Source organism: Papio anubis, chromosome 7 (genome assembly GCF_008728515.1).
Source record: "Papio anubis isolate 15944 chromosome 7, Panubis1.0, whole genome shotgun sequence".
Lineage (NCBI taxonomy): Eukaryota > Metazoa > Chordata > Mammalia > Primates > Cercopithecidae > Papio > Papio anubis.
Window position 1 is genome coordinate 126,996,037 of NC_044982.1, and position 19,375 is coordinate 127,015,411.

General features: G+C 45.8%; 1 long non-coding RNA gene across 1 annotated transcript; it reads left to right on the forward strand.

Annotated features, from left to right (window-relative positions):
• The first annotated feature begins 2,925 nt into the window (after nucleotides 1-2,925).
• On the forward strand, nucleotides 2,926-9,376 carry LOC116275806. Its single transcript, XR_004185143.1, has 2 exons — nucleotides 2,926-3,748; nucleotides 9,155-9,376. It is a non-coding gene; the product is annotated as an uncharacterized LOC116275806 (long non-coding RNA).
• The last annotated feature ends 9,999 nt before the right edge of the window (nucleotides 9,377-19,375 follow it).

The following is a 19,375-nucleotide window of genomic DNA, read 5'->3' on the forward strand; positions in this document are numbered from 1 at the left end:
TGGCTCACACCTGTAACCTCAGCACTTTGGGAGGCAGAGGCGGGGGGTCACTTGAGGTCAGGAGTTTGAGACCAGCCTGGGCAACATAGTGAGACCCCATCTCTACACAAAGTTTAAAAATTAGCCAGGCATGGTGGCATGGACCTGTGGTCCCAACTACTTGAGAGGCCGAGGCAGGAGGATGGCTTGAGCCTGGGAGGTCGAGATTTCACTGAGCCATGATGGTGTCATTGTACTCCAGCCTGGGTGAGAGAGTGAGACCCTGTTTCCAAAAAAAAAAAAAAAAAAAAAAAAATCATAGAAGGTGGTTTATAAACAGTAGAAATTTATTTCTCACAGCTCTGGGGGCTGGCAGTCCAAGATCAAGGCACCAGCAGATTCAGTGTCTGGTGAGGGCTGCTTTCTGGTTCACAGCAACCTCTCCCACTGTGCCATCCCATGGTAGAAGCGGTGAGGGGCCTCTCTGGGGTCTCTTTTATAAGGGCAGTAATCCCATTCATGAGGGCTCTAATCACCTCCCAAAGGGCCCACCGCCAAATACCACCACGTTGGGAATTAGGTTTCAGTGTTTGAATGCTGGAGGACATGAACATTCAGTCTTTGGCAGGAGTGAATTACTGACAACAGCATGGTGAATCTCAGAAATGCTACATTTAACACAAGAAGCCAAACAAGGCCATGCTGTATGAGTCCATTGATATTACCATTCTAGAATAGGTGAAACTCATCTGCGGTAAACATATCAGAAACATGGTTGCCTCTGGTGAGGAGAAGATTGACTGGAAGAGGGCACGAGGGAACCCTGTGTGGGGATGGAAAGGTTCTGTATCCTGATCAGGGTGCTGCTCCATGGGTGTATATGTTTGTCAAAACAAATTGAACTGTATGCTTTAAAAAAGAATCATGGTGGCCGGGCGCAGTGGCTCAAGCCTGTAATCCCAGCACTCTGGGAGGCTGAGGCGGATAGATCACGAGGCCAGGAGATCGAGACCATCCTGGCTAACACAGTGAAACCCTGTCTCTACTGAAAAGACAAAAAATTAGCCAGGCATTGTGGTGGGCGCCTGTAGTCCCAGCTACTTGGGAGGCTGAGGCAGGAGAAGGACGTGAACCCGGGAGGCGGAGGTTGCAGTGAGCCAAGATCGCGCCACTGCACTCCAGCATGGGTGACAGAGTGAGACTCCATCTCAAAAAAAAAAAAAAAAAAAAAGGTATCATGGTGACTTACCACTGCCATAGATGAATGTAGATAGAAACTCATGGCCAATCGTAGCCACATGCAAGCCCGCAGGTGACTCAGCTCCATAGGACGGCACCACCTCAAGGATTTACCCTTTATCTCTGCTAAGAAACTGAGTCACTGCAGCCTCCTCTTCTTGCTTAGGGGCCTGCCCTCTTATCCTAGCCACGAGCGAAATGTCTAAATACTGCTCCACTCTCAGGGGAGGCAGCCTTGTTTTCTGAGTAATATATTCAACCTAGAGCCCACACCATTCATATCTTGGCGAGAAAGTGACTGGCAGGGATTGCATTAAGTCAAGTGCTAGAGGACAGAGGCTGATGACACGTGTGTGCCTCCTGGGGCTGGTGTGAAGGGAGCTACCTCATTCGTATGAGATGATAGTTCCTAAGGAACTTTTTCTTCTTCCTTTCTGTCTTTCCTTCCTTCTTTCTTTTTTTTTCTCGGTGGCGGAGACCTCTTCACATTGACAAATTATGAATATGCAGAAAAGATGGTAGGAGACCACTCTGCGTCTCTGAACTGAGGCCAGTTTAATTCCTAGGACTCTAGTCACTGGTACTTTTCCTGCATTTTCAGCAGCACCTGAAATAGATTTTGCTTCATATGAAATGCAAAACACTGCAGAGTAGAAAGCTCACCCCGGTCTCTGATCCAGGCGAGTGTTCTCAAGCCTGGTGTTCATATTTTTTTCTCTCTTTCTTCAAAATACTGCCTTGCTAAGCCCACAGATGGGGATCATAGGATAAGTAGATGCATAATATATTACCCAAAATATTCCACCAGGCATCTTCTCTTACAGGTCAGGAGGACTTGCAAATGGAGCCTTCTAGGTCACCGCATTTCCATCTGAAGGAAAGTCTCCCTCATAATTACGATTATGTCAGCATTTCCATTACGGAGCCCAGTGGTAAAATCCACTCTGAAGTGCAGCTTGGTTTTAAAGCTCTTGGTCTTGGAGAGAACTCTTTATCTCTCTGACAATGGATTGCCTCACTTTTTACCTTGGAAACTAGGGAAAGAAAAATGCACAGTAAGTCAGAAGTAGGGGGCTATGCTGCCCTGTGAAGCCTCCAGTGGCCCTGACTATTGGTCAAGGAGTTGGGAAGAGGAGGTGCGGGGGCCCCTGCGGTCTCCTGGATGGCAGACCAGTGAGGCAGCAGGAGCCTCTGCATCCCAGCCAGGGTTCCGCAGGCTCTCCCCTGCTGATCCTCTCTATCAGAATCACCTGGGCAGTGCCTGTTCTCAATACAGATTCTTGCCCTCCTGTGGCACCGTTTACTTGCCCCACCCAATCAGAATATCTGGGGCGGGGCCTGGGAATCTGCATTTCCTAACTACATTTCCCAGAAGATTCCTTTTCCCAGGAAACCTGAAGTTGCACGGTGTACACTTTGCTGTATTGTTGCTGGTGACCTTGGCCAAATCTCTTCACCTCACTATTATGCCTTATTTATAAAATAACAGCTAACATGTATTGAGTGCTTACCATGTGTCAAGCATGTTCCCAGGATCTCATGAATTAACTCACCTAATTCTCACAGCAGCCCTATGAGGTGGACACTATAATTATCTACACAGAGAGGTTGAATAAGTTGCCCAAATCACACAGCTAGTAGAGCCATAGCGTGGGCTTTGAAGCCAGCGCCTGGCTCTGCCATGCCATGCTGCCTTTTGGAGGATAATTATAGTTCTCGCTGTCCTGGGTTGTGAAGGGGCAAATGAAGTGGGAGATGTAAAGCTGCTTTGTGGCCTACGTGGTTATTTTTATGGTATTTTTATCTTAGGTTCTCTTTATCCAGTTCCCTATTTAAGACTGTCTTGGTCCTTCCCAATCTCCTCTTTTATCCTCTCTTCCCCCTTCCTGGTCCCACGCAAATCTTTGATTTGTGAACAACTAATCTCCCTGGCTAATTTACACTCAAGTGTTCATAAGTGATGATAGCCTAATGCGATTGTTTTTCTCAGATAACACCCTTTCATTTTAGCTGAAGTTTTAACTCAGCATTTCCTAATCTGTGGACACCAGGGACCCCCTTGCTATCTTCCCCCTTACCAACCCTGCGCTCCATGAGCTGTTTCTGAAAGAAGCAAACTTCGTTAACTAATTAGGAATCTATTCCATATATACATCTTTATATTTTGTAAAATGGAAGATAATCCACGGGTATTATTTCTGGGGCTTTTCTGAAATCTTGAAAACTCCAGGAGAAGTCCTCCTCATTACCATCTTAATGGGTCGCCAAGTGTCTGGGGACCTCTTAGAGGAAGCCATTTTCAAAGTCTGTTGTTTGTGGTTGTGGGGGGTATGAGTTGGTGACATGAGGTGTCCTGCCCTGGCTTGGGGTCAGGCTGGTCCAGCTTACCAGGACTTTCTTCCCTAAGGGGTTGCTGAGAGGACGGACTGCTCACGGACAGCCGCTGAGGTGCAGAACCCACCGGCGGGGGACAGGGTCACTGCCACCTGCCACCCATGAACGAAGAGGTGGCTGGAAGTTGCTGTGAAAGGTGAACATATTTGCACGAGAGTCATACTGTCCTTTTCCCCTCCGTGAAACTGGTCTTGTTCTCTGTTTTATTAATTTATTTATCCTCTGTGCTCAGTATGTGCATCTGTCACACAGCAGTGGCTGAAAAAGTGCTGGGTGCGGGATGACTTGGTGGCCTGTGGAGTGGCCTGTGTCACCTCCTCCTCTCCCCATCATCCATGCTCCTCCAGTCACACTGGCCTCCTGTGGTTCCTTGAACGCAGCAGCCACTTTCCTGCCATGGGCCTTTAGCTGGCCTCCCTTTCCTAGGGTTTTGGTACTGGAAGCCTGACATCCTAGGAAGCCCTTCAGTCCTGGGAAGGCAGAGGCAGTTGGTCACCCTGCATGTCTCCAGAACACTTTCTTCCAAGACACCAACCAGCAAACTCCACCCCTATCAGGCCTTTTGCCAAATCTTCCCTTCTCAGTGAGGCTCACTGCATCCATCCTTAACACTCCCCACCCCCTGTTTTACTTATTTATTGTTTTAATAACGTTTGCCACCTTCTTGCGTACTTTGTTCTTTATATATTTATTGCTTATTGTTTATCTGTTGCCACTAGAATTAAGTACCATGAGGGCAGGGATATGTGTCTTTTTTGTTTCCTGATTTATCCCAAATGCCTAGGACAGTGCCTGGCATGTAGTAGATAATAAACATAGGATGGATGGATGAATGACAGTTCATATATTCTGTGCACATTTTACTAGATATTATCGGTGGGTTGGGGGATTTAAAAAAGCATGAACTATATAGTCCCTGCCTTCACACAATGTATAATTTAGTAGCAGAAATATAGCGAGAAGAGGCAGCCAAACTTTTCCCATCTGAAAAAGATTCATGACCCACCTTGGTTGGATCTCAACAGTATTATATGCCTGATTCCACATCTCTGTCTCCAGCTCTGTGTTCAAGCTTCAGCCCCATCCACCACTGCCTACCAACTTCTCCCTCGTCCCATAGTCCAACAGACTGAACCACCAGCAATTCCTAACACACACTGCTTCCTGTTTTTGCTGTTTCATTGATCACACTACCACCTGGCTAGTCAAGCTAGAAATCTACTTTTTTCTCACCTCTCATATTCACCAAGTCTTATTAATTCTAGCCCCGAAATGTTTCTGAAATGCACTTTCACTCTATACCAGCAACCAACCACTCCCCACCCCCTGCCCAGTCCAGGTTCTGTTCAACAGCCTCCCAAGTCTTCTGGCTTCCAGCCTGGTCCCCTCAGCTCAGGGTCCACGCAGCTGTCATTCTCTCTCTATTGAACGTCCAACACAGGCCAAGCCTAGCGATGGATGCTAGGGATACAGCAGTGCAGAAGACAGACAAGGCCCCTATTCTCCATACTTCAGTGGGATCCACATTAATAAATTGTACACTGGCCCTCTCTGGCTTAGAACCTTCAAACCTCATCCTCATTATCATTAACCTGTTTGGGTAATGAATCTTTTTTAGAATATGATGAAAGCTAAATTTATGCGCAAAACTTTCCTTACAATGTCAGGGGAGAGTACTGTGGACTTGGAAGGCAACAGACTTCAAGAATCCTTGACTGCAAGGTCAAGTTTCCCCCTTTTGTAAAATATACACAGCCATCATGGCTGGACCTGTCATCCCCCTCCCCACTTTGCCTCTGGTCATGCCCACCTGTCCCACTCTTTGGTGTCCCAGCAACATGGGAGTTCCTGAAGTTCCCCACATGGATTATCCATCCATCCAGTGACCACTAATTAAGAATATATATATATATATATATGTATGTATTTCTGAGACAGAGTCTTGCTCTGTCACCTGGGCTGGAGTACAGTGGCATGATCTCAGCTCACTGCAACCTCTGCCTCCCAGGTTCAGGTGATTTTCCTGCTTCAGCCTCCTGAGCAGCTGGGATTACAGGTGCCCGCCACTATGCCTGGCTAATTTTGTCTTTTTAGTAGAGACAGGGTTTCACCATGTTGGCCAGGCTGGTCTCAAACTCCTGACCTCATGATCCACCTACCTTGCCCTCCCAAAGTGCTGGGATTACAGGCATGAGCAATCACGCCCAGCCAAGAACATAAACCTTTAGATTCTGAGTCACCAGAAGCACAGAGGCAAAAAAATAATATGACAACTGCCCATCTGGACTTTACATTCTGACTCCATAGCTTTCTCTTGCTCAGGCTGTCCCTTCTCCTGGCACCCCTGGTGTCATTTCCTTCCCTGTTAACTGACCAGTGTCCACCTTCAAGTTCAATTCGGGCATCCATCTTCCTGGAAGACTTTTCTCGATGTAACTTCCCTGTTCATGTTGGCTTTGTATTGAATTCCCTCTTTGGGTTCCCATATTTCCTTGTCAATATCTGTTTCTCTGCCCTTAATACAGTACATTATAATTATCTGTTTATGCAGCTATTTCTTGCACTAAACTAGGAGCTTTTAAAAGACAGTTTTATTCTTGACTGTTTATCCTCAGTGCCTTACATCAATAAATATTTATTGAAAGAATGAGTAAATGAATACGAAGGATGAATAAGGCTAGAAAGGCTGGATCATGTCTCACCAAAGGACAGCCCTGAACGCTCACCTATCAGTTCTGTTCTTTCCTGCGTTGTGTCTTCGTTGGGGCAGCTATAACAAATTACAAATCGACTTGGTGGCTTAAACAGCAAGCATTTATTTCTCATGGTTCCAGAGGCTGCAAGTCTGACATCAGGGTGCCAGATGTTTGTGTGCTTGGTGAGGGCTCTCTTCCTGGTTTGCAGACAGTTATCCTCTTGGTATATCCTCACATGGCAGAGAAAGCGAGAGCGAGAGAGCGAGCTCGTGCACACTCTGGTCTCTTTATCCCCTTATAAGGACACCAATTCAATTGTGGGGGCTCTATTCTCATGACCTCATCTAAACCTAACTACTTCCCAAAGACTCTATCTCCAAATACCATTGCATTGAGGATCAGGGCTTCAACACACAAATCTCAAACATTCAGTCCATGGAAGAGCTTTTGGAAGTGTTGGGCAAAGGATGACAGGGTAAAGTGAGTCTTTGTGACCACAAATCTGGCAATGGCTTCCAGGACAGGTTGGAGGGTGGGAGAGGACCTCTGCCCATGGCGGGCTATAAGCATGAGTTTCAAGAGCAGAGTGAGAGGCATGTGGGGAGGGTGGGAAGGACTAGTGGAAAGACCTGGGCTCCAGCCCTGCCACCATGGAGCTGTTTCATATTTAGTGGGCACTTCCCTTTCCTGGCCTTAGTTTTTTGACCTGTTAAATGAGGAGCTGTATTAGATATATTCTGGGACCCTGTTTTACATTTTTATGTCCTTCCTGCTTGATATTGCTTCTGTGCTGCAGGCCTGAACCTGCAGTTTCTTTAAGAGCCAGAGATTTAGCGGGCTGGTGCTAGAAATGGCCCCTGGAGGCCACCATAGCACCTTGTGCCTTGCTTAATTTGGATTCCTGGATAGATAACTCCAACTTGGATGGCATCCGAGGGTATTTCAGGGTTGATAGGGATCTCAGATGTCACCAGGGCTTTGAATGCCAGATAATTAGGCCCCAAGCGGCAACTGGCTACATCTCCAGCCCCTTTGTCCCATGTCGACGTGGCTCTAGTTCCCTCATTTTCTCTTGGTTTCAGAAGCGGCTGCTGCCTGTGATCTTGCTGCAGGGGATCAGTCCCTCATCAGAGCTGGACAACGCTCCCCTTAGAAGGAACCTGTGAGGGTGGGTGGGGCCCGCGTGTGTCCACTCCTGCCCCTCACGCTGGCTACTGCTTTACACCAGACCCCAAATCCCCAAAGGAGGGCAGAATGGGAGGGAAATGGTGTCTCCCACGGTGCACCACGACCCCACACCCACACATGGGGGCCTATGGGCTGTCATCCCAGGGCCTCACCGTGACTTTGACAGGCAGCTGTTTCCACTTCCCTCGAGAAATGAAGGACTTGGGCCACAGAGGGGTTGAGCCCCAAATCTTTGAGCCAGGCTCTTAACCGCTGGGGTCTGTGTGCCCTGTAACCACCCAGGTGTAGAGAACTAGCACCTTGAGGCCGCAGTTCGCCCGCCCTGGGACTTTTTATTACTGCCGAAGAAGGAAGGAAACTTGGAATCCAAGAAGTGGGTGTGAGTTCTGGCTCTACCAGTTCCTGTGTGACCTTGCTAATTACTTTACACCTCTTTCATTTGCCCTATCTGTTGCTAAGCTAAACTCGATTGGCCTGAGGATGCCTGCATACCTTGAATCCTTATGTAAAGAACTGCAACCTAACTTAGTACAGGAACTTACTGAAAAAAGCCTAACAGGAGTGTATTTAGGAGCCGAGCTTCAGTCCATCACAGGTGGGCAACTCATCAGGCCATGTTCAAATAAGGCCAATGCCGAGCCCTCACCAATGGTGGTCTCTGTACCTCCCATGGATGCTGCCCGCCCACCCTGCTGAGCCAAGCTCTCTGAACTGCTTCTGGTTCTGAGGTCTGCATCACTGGCGAATCTTTCTTTGCTCAATTAAACTCTGTTAAATTTAATTTATCTAAAGATTGTCTTTTAACACTGTAAAATGGGGTGGGGGCTTCACCTACTGTGCAGACTCGTGAGGAAGAACTGGGATACTATACATGCTAATTCTCCTGACTCTGATCTTCGGTGGTGATTTGTGGAGGGCGGGAGGGCAGATGGTCAGCAGGTCTCCCCTTGACTGTCGGAACTGCACTTGCATCCTGGGGGCTATCCTGTCCCCCAGGCCCATGCGTGACCCCTCAGAGCGGTCTTCACAGCAAGGGGTGACAGGAACCCAAAGGAAATGCGACTCCAGGCTTCCCAGAAAGTACAAGGCCACTGTAGGAGGAAGAGGGCAGGGTGTCCCCAGGGCACCCTTTGGCCCTGCCTTTGGGAGTACTCTAGTGTTACAGGAACTGGGGCTGCAAGGCCTCAGGGTTTCAGGGCAGGGGATGGTGAGAGTGGTGGGAGGCATGCTGGAAGACAGTGGCCTTGGGACTGAAGCCCAGCCCTGGCACTGGCTGGCCGTGATAACGTGGGCAATGTGCTGGCCTTCTCTGCACCCGAGTCTGCATCTCTGACTTTCTCAGTGTACCCTACAGGCTGTTATACAGATTTAAAAGCAGGGGAAGAGAAGCTCAAGGGTGCATAAAAATACTGAGGTCATGAAGTGTTTTAAAAAATGAGGTTGCTGGTTCAACATGAAATTCTTTTTCTGATTTGTGAATTTATTGATATGAGAAGTCTTACAAAGTACAGACATAAATTGTATTTTGGTCTAATTGAATGAGTAACTTTTGTTTCAAAGACTAACAGCGCTTGGAATTTTGCTAAAAAAAAAAAAAAAAAAAATCTAGGCTATTTGATCACTGTCGATAAGGAATCCTTTTTATTCTTTTTTCCTAGTGTCCATTGCAGGAGGACCTTGGTAGAGATCATGGCCAAAGCAGCTGGGAGAAACAAAACCTTCCTTGTCTCTTACCGCTATTTTGAACATGCCCACAGAAAGTACTTTTACCTGTTGACTCTTACTCCCCAACAAGGACAAACACCTTCTCCCCCACACGCCTTTTTCTTTCCATTTTCAATATTTATTCTCTCCAAGATGCCCTTTTCTGGAAACCAAAATGAGTATTTACTTGATTATAAATAATGACACAGTACATGGTCTGGGGCTAACACAGCACACCAATTCAGACTTGATGTTTCCTTATTATTTATGGTGCTATCAGCACAGCTTCTCAATTCAATCCTGGTCTTAAATCAGGGATCCCATCACAGAACCTAATGTGAGAGAAAATCAGATGTACCAGGAGCCTCCTTTATTTTTCCTCCCTGGCTCGTCAAGCAGTCAGCAAATGGAGACTCGACATTAAAAGGTATGTGCTGAATAACTGTGTCTGGTTGCTAATGATACTGTGATGTGGCAAAACAGCAGCTACTGCTGAGGCTCCTCTGAGCAGATCTGTATTCTAGAGGAGTCAGACCCAACTCCTTTGTCTAATAAGACATTTAGCATTTAGAACGTACAGCCAGAGCACCTGAAGGCATTTACATTTTATTGGAGTCTTATGGGAAATACAAAAGGGTCAAGGAATTAGGAGAGTCGTATGAGCTTTGAGGTTGACTCAGTTGGTTAAAATTCACTGGGGACATTGCTCAGAGTACCTGGATGGGGTATGACTCTGGCCCCTGACGAGGTGCGTCTGGGTCAGGTGGGTGTTCTCTCATTGAACACACACAACTACTGAGTGCCAACTACAGACTAGGCATTGGGCTGCATTCTGGAGTCAGATGGCAGGGGTCACAACCCCTTGGTCCCTGCCTTAATGAAGCCTATATCCTCTCAAGAGACATGGGCAAACAAATAATTGCAGTTTCTTGGTAGAGCTTCTTCAAGGCTCCCTTCGAGGGAAACTGGATGGCTTTGGGGGTTATTTGGACTGTGGACTTCGGAATGTTAGTTCTGAGACATGTTCCTGAGCCCTCCCTTCTAACCTCTATCTCTTAGGAAGTACTGGTAACCCCAAGTTTCCAAGAGAGTGACTTTCAAGGGTCCCCTTTGTTCATTTCCTTGCAATAATTAACTAAAGGGCCAGGAAAGCTATTTCAGTGAAAGAAAGAGGGCATTAGGTGAGATCCTGGATAAGGTCTTATGATGCAAAGATAGGTATCTCCCCCTGGCCCCCTACAACCAGCAGGGAGGCAGCGTGGTACAATGGAAATGCCCTGTACCTTTTCCTGTCTGCCACTTGCCAGGCATGGGATCGGCAACATGCTGGTAAACTGGTTCTCAGAGGGGGACACGAAAGCCCTGATTCATAATGTTTTCCAATTGCCATGGCGTAAATACTCCCATCATGGCCAATTTAAAACTGTCAATGGCTTAAAAACTAGCTTGGAAAATTCCTGAAAATTTAATAGGCTCTGGTGAGCCGCAGAAGCTGGCTTCAGCGCACCATTGCCTGGGACCCAGTTTCTCCCTCATTTCCCCAGAGGTAACCATTTCTGACCTGGCGTCTCCAGGGCTGTGGTAAATATGGGGGTGAAGTCGGTCTTTTGACTGTCACAGTGGTGGCGCACAGGAGGGTCTCAGTAAACCTTGGTTCCCTGAACTCTTCTCCACTCCAGGAACAGCAAAGTGGTGTATGTATCACCACTCACTCATTTATTCATTAATTCATTCAACATTTATTGAGCACCTAGTAGTTTCCAGCTAAGTAGACTCAGACATGAGCCTTGCCTAAGACCCCTCTACAGATCAGTTGAGGAGACAGGGTAATAGATCAGAGCCATGGCTGGGAGCTCAATCTTTAGTGCTATGAACTAGCTGTGTAGAGGTCATCCTAGAAACAAAAAGAAGGGGCAAAGAGGAGTGGGAAATCAAGGAAGGCTTCCTGGAGGAAGGGACATGTATTGAGTTCTGAAGAGTGCGGTGGTTGAAGAGGGGGAGAAAGTTACATTAAACTAGGGTAGACTTGTGATTTTTTTTCATTACTGCTCCCCTAAGGAGCCTTTTTAGACATCTTTTTCCCTAATCATTTCCTCCCTGCCCACCATGAAAATTTTAAAATATGCAGCATACTTATGTACTGCATGTATGTTTGTGCTTTTTTACACAAAAATGTAAGATTTGTTACTCCCCCAGAACCAAGGGGGCACTATTGCCCCTTGTTGAGGATGTATGCTGTAGGCAAACAATCCCAAGGGGGCAGAAACCACAACTCTTCTTGCTAGCCATTAAACACATAATAAGCCGTTGATAATTCTTTGCAAAATAAATGAATACATAAACAAATGTCACTGCCAGTAGAATAAGTAGTTCAAGAAGCGGGATAGGGAATAAAATTGCACAGGGTGAATGAGGAAACACAGCACTTTGTTCCCATTTACAAATAAGGAAACCGAGACTCGGTAAATGATAGGGTCAGAGGCGTAAGTTGGGTCTGGTTGGCAGGTCCTGAGCAGCCAGGCTGAGATGTCACATCCCAGGCGATGTACGAGATTCTTAATCCCCCAGCTCACAAGGAGGCGCAAGTATCATGTGACTTTCAGGTCTCTTTGTTGCCCCCCTGAACGATGTGCCAAGAGGGTCTGTGTTCTTCAAGGTGGAGATGAACAACCACTGGCTAACTCATTACGCTCCAAAGTTTGAATGAAAGAGCTCCAATTACCAAGCTCTCTGCCTTTGGCACTTGAGAATCCATCTCAATTTCCCCCTTTCTTTCTGAAGCGACAGTGATTAAGGATTCATTCTGCACATAAAACAAGTGATCAATGGCTTCTGGCAGTTGCCATTGTCTCTCTCTCCCCCCATCAGTAGACAATGTATCTTGGGGAGCTGCCGGGGCTTGAGAAAAATGAGTTTGCCAGACACGGTTCTATTTTGATTTAGATCACAAATAGCTCAGCTCAGTTTTTACATTGATAACACGGAGATGGGTTCCATTTCCTGAGCTCTGTAATCAGAGTAAGTCCATCCCTGTTGAGGGAGAGAGGGAGAGAGGAAGAGAGACGGATCTTTTTGTGTGAGTTGTAATACACTGGACCCGGATTTTTATGTCAGGCTGACTCACAAGGCACCGCAGTCTAACTGGCATGGCCCCTTTCCTGGAACCTTTGAGATAGGTGGGGTCTGGTCTCTGTGGGGTCACCAAGTCTGCGGCTGTGGTTCTTCCTTTGCCCACCCAAACCAGTCGTCACTGGAGGTCAGTGCAAGGCACCTGCCCTGGAGGGGAGGGTAGAGAAACTGTTGGCCTGTGGTTGTAACATCCAAGGGGCTTGGCGTGGGGCGGGGACAGGTAAGTCAGAAAGAGCAAGTTGGTGAAAAAGGAGATGAACCTCTATTATCTTTCTTTTTTCTCTCTCTTTCTTTTTTTCACTTTTTTTTTTTTTTTTTTTTTTTTTTGAGGTGGAGTCTTGCTCTGTCACCCTGGCTGGAATGCAGTGGAGTAATCTCAGCTCACTGCCATCTCCACCTCCCAGGTTCAAGCAATTTTCCTGCCTCAGCCTCCCAGGTAGCTGGGCCTACAGGCATGCACCACCACACCGGGCTAATTTTGGTATTTTCAGTAGAGATGTGGTTTCACCGTGTTGGCCAGGCTCAAGAGAGCCACCCACCTTGTCCTCCCAAAGTGCTGGGATTACAGGCATGAGCCACTGCACCTGGCCAAACTTCCATTCTCTTTCCTGGGAGATATTTTAGATAAATAGACAGATATGTGAAAATAAGTAATTCAGAACCTAAGCTGTTGGAACTCTAAATAAATTTGAGCCTTACAGGAATAATTTTGGGCCTGAGGCACGTGACAGGCAGCCATAACTTAGGCAGCTATAATCTTTGTTTTTTCTCGTTCTGGATTAAGCCTTCCTCCTTACCTGTGTTGTTATGTATTAATTAAAATGTGGTAAATGGCTGAAGGATGCCAGGGAAGACCCCTTTCCTCTTACTGTTGACTTTCATTCTAGATTAACTTCCCTCCTACCTTTCTCATACAAGACTTCACGGCTATCATGTTATCTTAAAAGGGAATGTTAAATACAGTCTTTTAAGTTGAAAAAGAAAAACCAGCTGTAAAGAAAACCTATAGGGAAAAGAAAACAGACTGTAACCAACTAATTTGTTGTAATTCTCAAACCAGCCTTGTATTGAAAATGTAATCCTGTTAAATTTCTTTGTTTTCTGCCTATATAAGCAAGAACTTAACTTTTAACTTCAGAGCACTGACCCCATTTCTCTGGAGTCTTTCTCTCCTGGATGGCCATTCCCAGCTATTTGCTTAAATGCACTCTTAAAAACTGGATTCCAACCCGTTTGATTATTTCAGGCTGGCATACTGATTGATACATAGATATCATCCTTTCAAGAGGAAGGATGGCTGCTTGAGGAGAGGAGAGTCAACCTCCCACCCTACTCCCTCCCAAAATTACCTCCCTCTGTCTCCTTTCTCCTGAAGGGGAATAAATACTGAATTTGAACCCAAGGAACCAGGTTTAGGAGCAGGAGCCAGTCACAGGAACAAAGGGTTTTTCTGTGGGATCAGTGCCTATCATCCAGAAATATACAACCCTGAACACCCTAGTCCCGAATGTTGAAATCCTGAGAGATCAAAATCTCTACAGTCGAAACCCCTAACATCTAAAATCCTAAAAATCACAACCCTGACAGATTAAAACCCTGCATGTGAAATCTTGAAACCTGAATTCTGGGGAAGGCGTTCGTGTCCTCTCAGTTATAAGCAGGATAGTTGCATCATGTTAGAGGCATCATGTTAGGTGGGACTATTACCTTGTTGCTGTCTTCATTTGGAAGCATGGTTTAAGGAAATGCATACGGTGCCAAATTGACAAGGGGTAGATTTGTAGACTTAATTTTAGGTGTCGACTTGACTGGATTAAGGAATACCTCAAAAGCTGGTAAAGCATTATTTGGGGAGTGTCTGTGAGGATGTTCCCAGGGGACATTAGTGTGTGAGTCTGCTGGACTAGGTGGGGAATATCTGTCTTCATTGTTGATGGGCACCACCCAATCAGCTAGGAACTCAGAGGAAATACAGAAGGGAAATTGGTCTTTCTGTAAGATCTGGCACAGAGTTTCCTTCTGCTGTTTTGAGCATCAGAAATTTGACTCCACTAAAGTGAATTATCACAATGTTGACTTTATGTGTAAATCTTGGTTATGTACGTTAGAAGTGTTGAAACTTCTTCAGTAAATGAAGAGATATCCTTTCTTTACATCGCATTTGTGAAAAAGAAAATTTCTCAAGATCTCAGCTCTTTGGACCATTGCATATGTGGTGGTGACCCACCGTGTTTGATCCATCTCGTCAAAGGACTTAGATTGCCTGTCATGGAATTTTAGATGACTGCAGTTATAAAGCTGGGTGCACACAATTACCAACTATACCGATATGTGCTTATACATTTTTCTTTTTGTCCTACTTTATGAATACGGGTTGTCGGCTCATAACCCCTATACCCATGCGATGGTTGCTAATACACCTGAATGTGTATGCTTGCAAAAATATGTGTGTTGTCGTTTTTTATCTTACTGTGTAAAGTGGCCTATGAAGTGTTCTGTCATGTTTCTATTTATTTCTCAAACAAATCCTCCTTTAAAAATGCAAATAGATGTCTTTTAAGTAATTTCTTAAAAATTATTTTTCCGGAATTATATTTTCAGGATTTTGATCTTTCAGGATTTTAACATTCAGAATTACAGAATTGTGTCTTTTGGGGATATGGCCCAAACCCCTATCCTTATGCCAGCACCTTATGCCACACAGTTTTAATTATGCAACTTTGTTGTAAGTTTTGAAATTGTGAAGTGTGAATCCTTCAACTTTGTTCTTTTTCAAAGATTTTTTGGCCCTTCTGGATCCTTTGAATTATTACGTGAATTTTAGGATCAAGTTGTCAATTTCAGCCCTACTGGGATTTTGATGGGGATTGCATTGAATCTGTAGATCAATTTGGGGGTCTTAATTTTAATGAAGAAAGTGGTCTGGAAGTGAGGCAGTATGGTATAGAAGAAAGAATGAATGGAGGCTTCAGTGTCAGGTGGACAGGTGGCCGTCAGTTCATGTCTGACCTCCCAGCACTGACTGGTTTTGAGATCTTGGGCACATTGATCTTCTTCGAGCCCCAGATTCCTCATCTGTAAAACAGACCTAAGGATACTCACTCCAAAGGTGGTCTGAGAATTAAATGAGTTTGCCTATGCAGGCTGTAAGGGCAATGTCTGGCACATAACTGTAACTACCTTCATTTCCTGAAGGCATTGAAACTCACCCAAGTAATAGGAGAAAAAAGCATCAGAGTAGAAAAATGTGAAGGCTGGAAAGGACCTCGGTGATTAAATTAATGCATGTTGAATTTTCATTGTCTGTGACCTTAATCTTTCTCTTGCCTCTAGAATACTTTTCTCCCCACAACTTTGATAAGATTCCACCTGCCTCTGATGGCCTAGTTGGAAGTAATCTCTTTTCTGAATGCACCCAGCATTTTTTCTTCTTTGACAGCATCTAATTCTGTTTGCCTGTTTTCTACAGATTTGGGTATGAGTTTTGACCTCACTTCTAAACTGTAAGCCTATCAAGGCAAGATTCAGCTGTGCCTTCGTTGACATGTTATTGTGGAGGGCTTCATAAAGCATGGCCCATTCATGTGCCTACAACATGGGGGTGTGTGTGTGTGTGTATGTGGTCTTATTTCTCTGTACTTTTCTTCCTACCTTCTCCAAGCACACACATAACCTGCCTCGTGCTCAGTCAGGCTCTGCTAACCAGTGAAATGTTTAAGGATACAGGTGAATTGACTCTGAAGCCTGCAGAAGGGAGGGTTCTTCTGCCCTGAGTTTGGGTGATCACTTCAGCACCCCACCTGGCACAGCTGGGAGGTAGCCAGAGACCTCTCCAGCTGGGAGTAATCTTACTGCTTTTAATTTTGCCAGTTTGACAGATCAAAAATAGTATTCTGTCTTGATTTTTATTTCTTTCATGACTGCCGAGGTTGAATTTTTAATGTGTTTATTAGCCGTTTGTATTTGCTTTTTGATTACCTTTTCCACCTGAAGTATTTCAACATTTGGATTTGAACTGATAAGGGAGAGACTGGTGATGAGCAGGCAATGCAGTTCAGCAACTCGTTTGGGGCTGATCAGTCAAGTTGGAAACTGGTTCAACGTGGGACATGTGTGCCTGTGTGTGTGCATGCGCATGTGCCTGTGTGTGATGGTTTGTGTGTGGGGTGTGAATGTGTGGGTTCATAGGTTGAGACACAGCCTGGGAGACTTGGACAGTTACCACTGACCTCATTCTGTGCCACTGTATATCATGATAGTACTTTTTTTTGCCATGTGCTCCCCATGAAATGCAAATTTTAGCAGCATAGGCGTCTACATAAGCCCACAGCTGAGATCTGTTTCTGTTAATTCTTTCATTCAAGCTCCCTTGCTGACTTCAAATGTCGGCATCTCTTTCAAAACATCTCTTATGTGTGGACAAGCTTCTGATCACTTCCCTTGGAAAAATAGAATTGAACATTACATGTCCCTGCTGGGGTGAGATACTGCTTTTTTGTATCTGTTGCCTGTTGCCAGTTAATTACCTAAATGTTTGATGAAGACTAGAAGTAGGGCTGGGGCTAGAGGCTGGAAGGGAATCCACGCGCTCACTGGCTGTGTGGAGGGCTCCTGATGCATGGAGTGTGCAGTTGGGGCATGATGGTCAGAAGAAAGTCAAGCAAGGCCAGTGTTGAGGCTGAGGGTGAGCTGAGACGAAGAAGTCAGCACCTCATCTTTGCTCAGGACCCAAGAAAGAGACTTTGTGGATGGCTTCACAGAGCAGGAAATGTTGAGACTGATGGTAGGTGGCCAAGGGATGAACATGCTGTAGGTGTTGGGGACAGACTGGACCAACCTGGTGCCACCCAAGGGCCTGACCTGTGGGAAGTAGCAGGTGATTGAGAAGACTAGGGCATGGAATGTGGATGGTAGAGGTGAACATTGAGGGTGTAAAACTGGCCCTGGGTACCCAAAGGAGTTGGTGGACTTTATAAGAGATGGGAACATAAAGGTGAGAGGCTCAGTCAGAGCATCAGGGAGAGAATCAGCTGCCCATGTCAACTGATGAGCTGTGGGCTGAGTGACAGGACCGGATGGGGCTGACTCTGGCTTCTGGTTAGGGAGCCTAGGTGGGCGGCATTGCCAAGAGTGTGATATACACACAGGGATGTAAGTAATGAGTTCAGGGTGGATCATGCTGAAACGGAGGAATCCATGGTACATCTAAGAAGATGGGAGTTTGGGAGAAAGATGTGGGCTCAAGATAAAGGTAAAGGTAAAGGTAAAGGTTTGCCAGTCATCAGCCTTTGGTGGTAGTTAAATGTACAGTTGTATGTCACGTTGCCTGGAGAGAATGGTGCGTGTGAAAAGATCAAGTCCCAGCGAGCACCAGGACTCATGGGTGGAGCAAGGAGAACTAGTGAGGGTAAGTTCACACCAGGGTATTGTCCTGGAAGCATGAGGAGGAGGGCTTTCCCAGGAGGAAGACACTGGTGATAGTGTCAAATGCCACAAAGAGATGAATGCTAAGACAGATTTGGCCATGTAGCATTCGACTGAGGATGTAGGCTTTGGGTTGAGATGAACCTGGCTTCAGATCCTGATTCTAGCACTTAGTATCTCTGGAATCTTGGAGATGTCATTTAACCTGAGCCTCATTTTTTGCGTCTATAAATTAGAGAAATGATAACAGAAGTAAATTCCTAGGGTTTGTGACGATTACATGATATATTGAAGGTGAGGTATATGGCACAGATCCTGGTACACTGTGAGCAGGAAAGAAGTGTCACTATTATAGTTATGAGAGGTAAAAATGGTAACAATATCTACTTACGAAACTTCAGCAATAATTACCTTAAAAATGCACTAAAGTCATGTCCTTTGTCCAGTCCCAGATGGGTGGGGTAAGAACTTCTGCCAGTGAAAAGACATGAGCTGGGATCGGACCAGGAGGAGTATGGTGTGGGCTTGTGAGAGGCCTGGAGTGTGGAGTGAGTCTGGACTGAGTCTGGAGTCTGCTTCCTAAGGGCAGAAGTTTTAGACTCTAGCCAATACGGGTGGGACCCTTGTCCATGGGGTCTGATCTGAGAGGGCTGGCATACTTTGAGACTAATGTGATAGTATTAGATGGAAGTCCAGATTATTTTTTAGTGAAGATCTGAAAATAAATCTAGATAAATGTGGGTGAAAAGGATCAGGAGAGTGAAGCTTTTAGGAAAGGAATGAACCTCAGCTCCAGTCCCATTACCCTCAGGGACTAGTTGGGCAGTGTGGGCTCAAATGCTGGGTGCTTGCTTTATGAGGGAGGAGCTGCAGCCCAGTAACCTTCTGGGAGTTCAGGGGCTGGTTCCACACTGCACAGGCATGGAGAGTGGAGACTGTTCACAGACCCTGCTAGCTCATGGGCAGGACTCTGTGTAGTCCCAGATCTGGCTCTCATTGGCCCATGACCCAAGTCTGGAGACTTGAGCCTGCAGGTGACAGGGCACACTATGGGCATCTGGGGATCTTTATATAAGGACTGATTGGTGTTAAGAAAATGCCTAGACTGGGACTTTAAGTCAGGACGGTGTTCGAAATCACACTTTTTTTTTTTTTAATTTATTTATTATTATTATACTTTAAGTTGTAGGGTACATGTGCATAACGTGCAGGTTTGTTACATATGTATACTTGTGCCATGTTGGTGTGCTGCACCCATCAACTCGTCATTTACATCAGGTATAACTCCCAGTGCAATCCCTTCCCCCTCCCCCCTCCCCATGATAGGCCCCGGTGTGTGATGTTCCCCTTCCTGAGTCCAAGTGATCTCATTGTTCAGTTCCCACCTATGAGTGAGAACATGCGGTGTTTGGTTTTCAGTTCTTGTGATAGTTTGCTAAGAATGATGGTTTCCAGCTGCATCCATGTCCCTACAAAGGACACACTCATCCTTTTTTATGGCTGCATAGTATTCCATGGTGTATATGTGCCACATTTTCTTAATCCAATCTGTCACTGATGGACATTTGGGTTGATTCCAAGTCTTTGCTATTGTGAATAGTGCTGCAATAAACATACGTGTG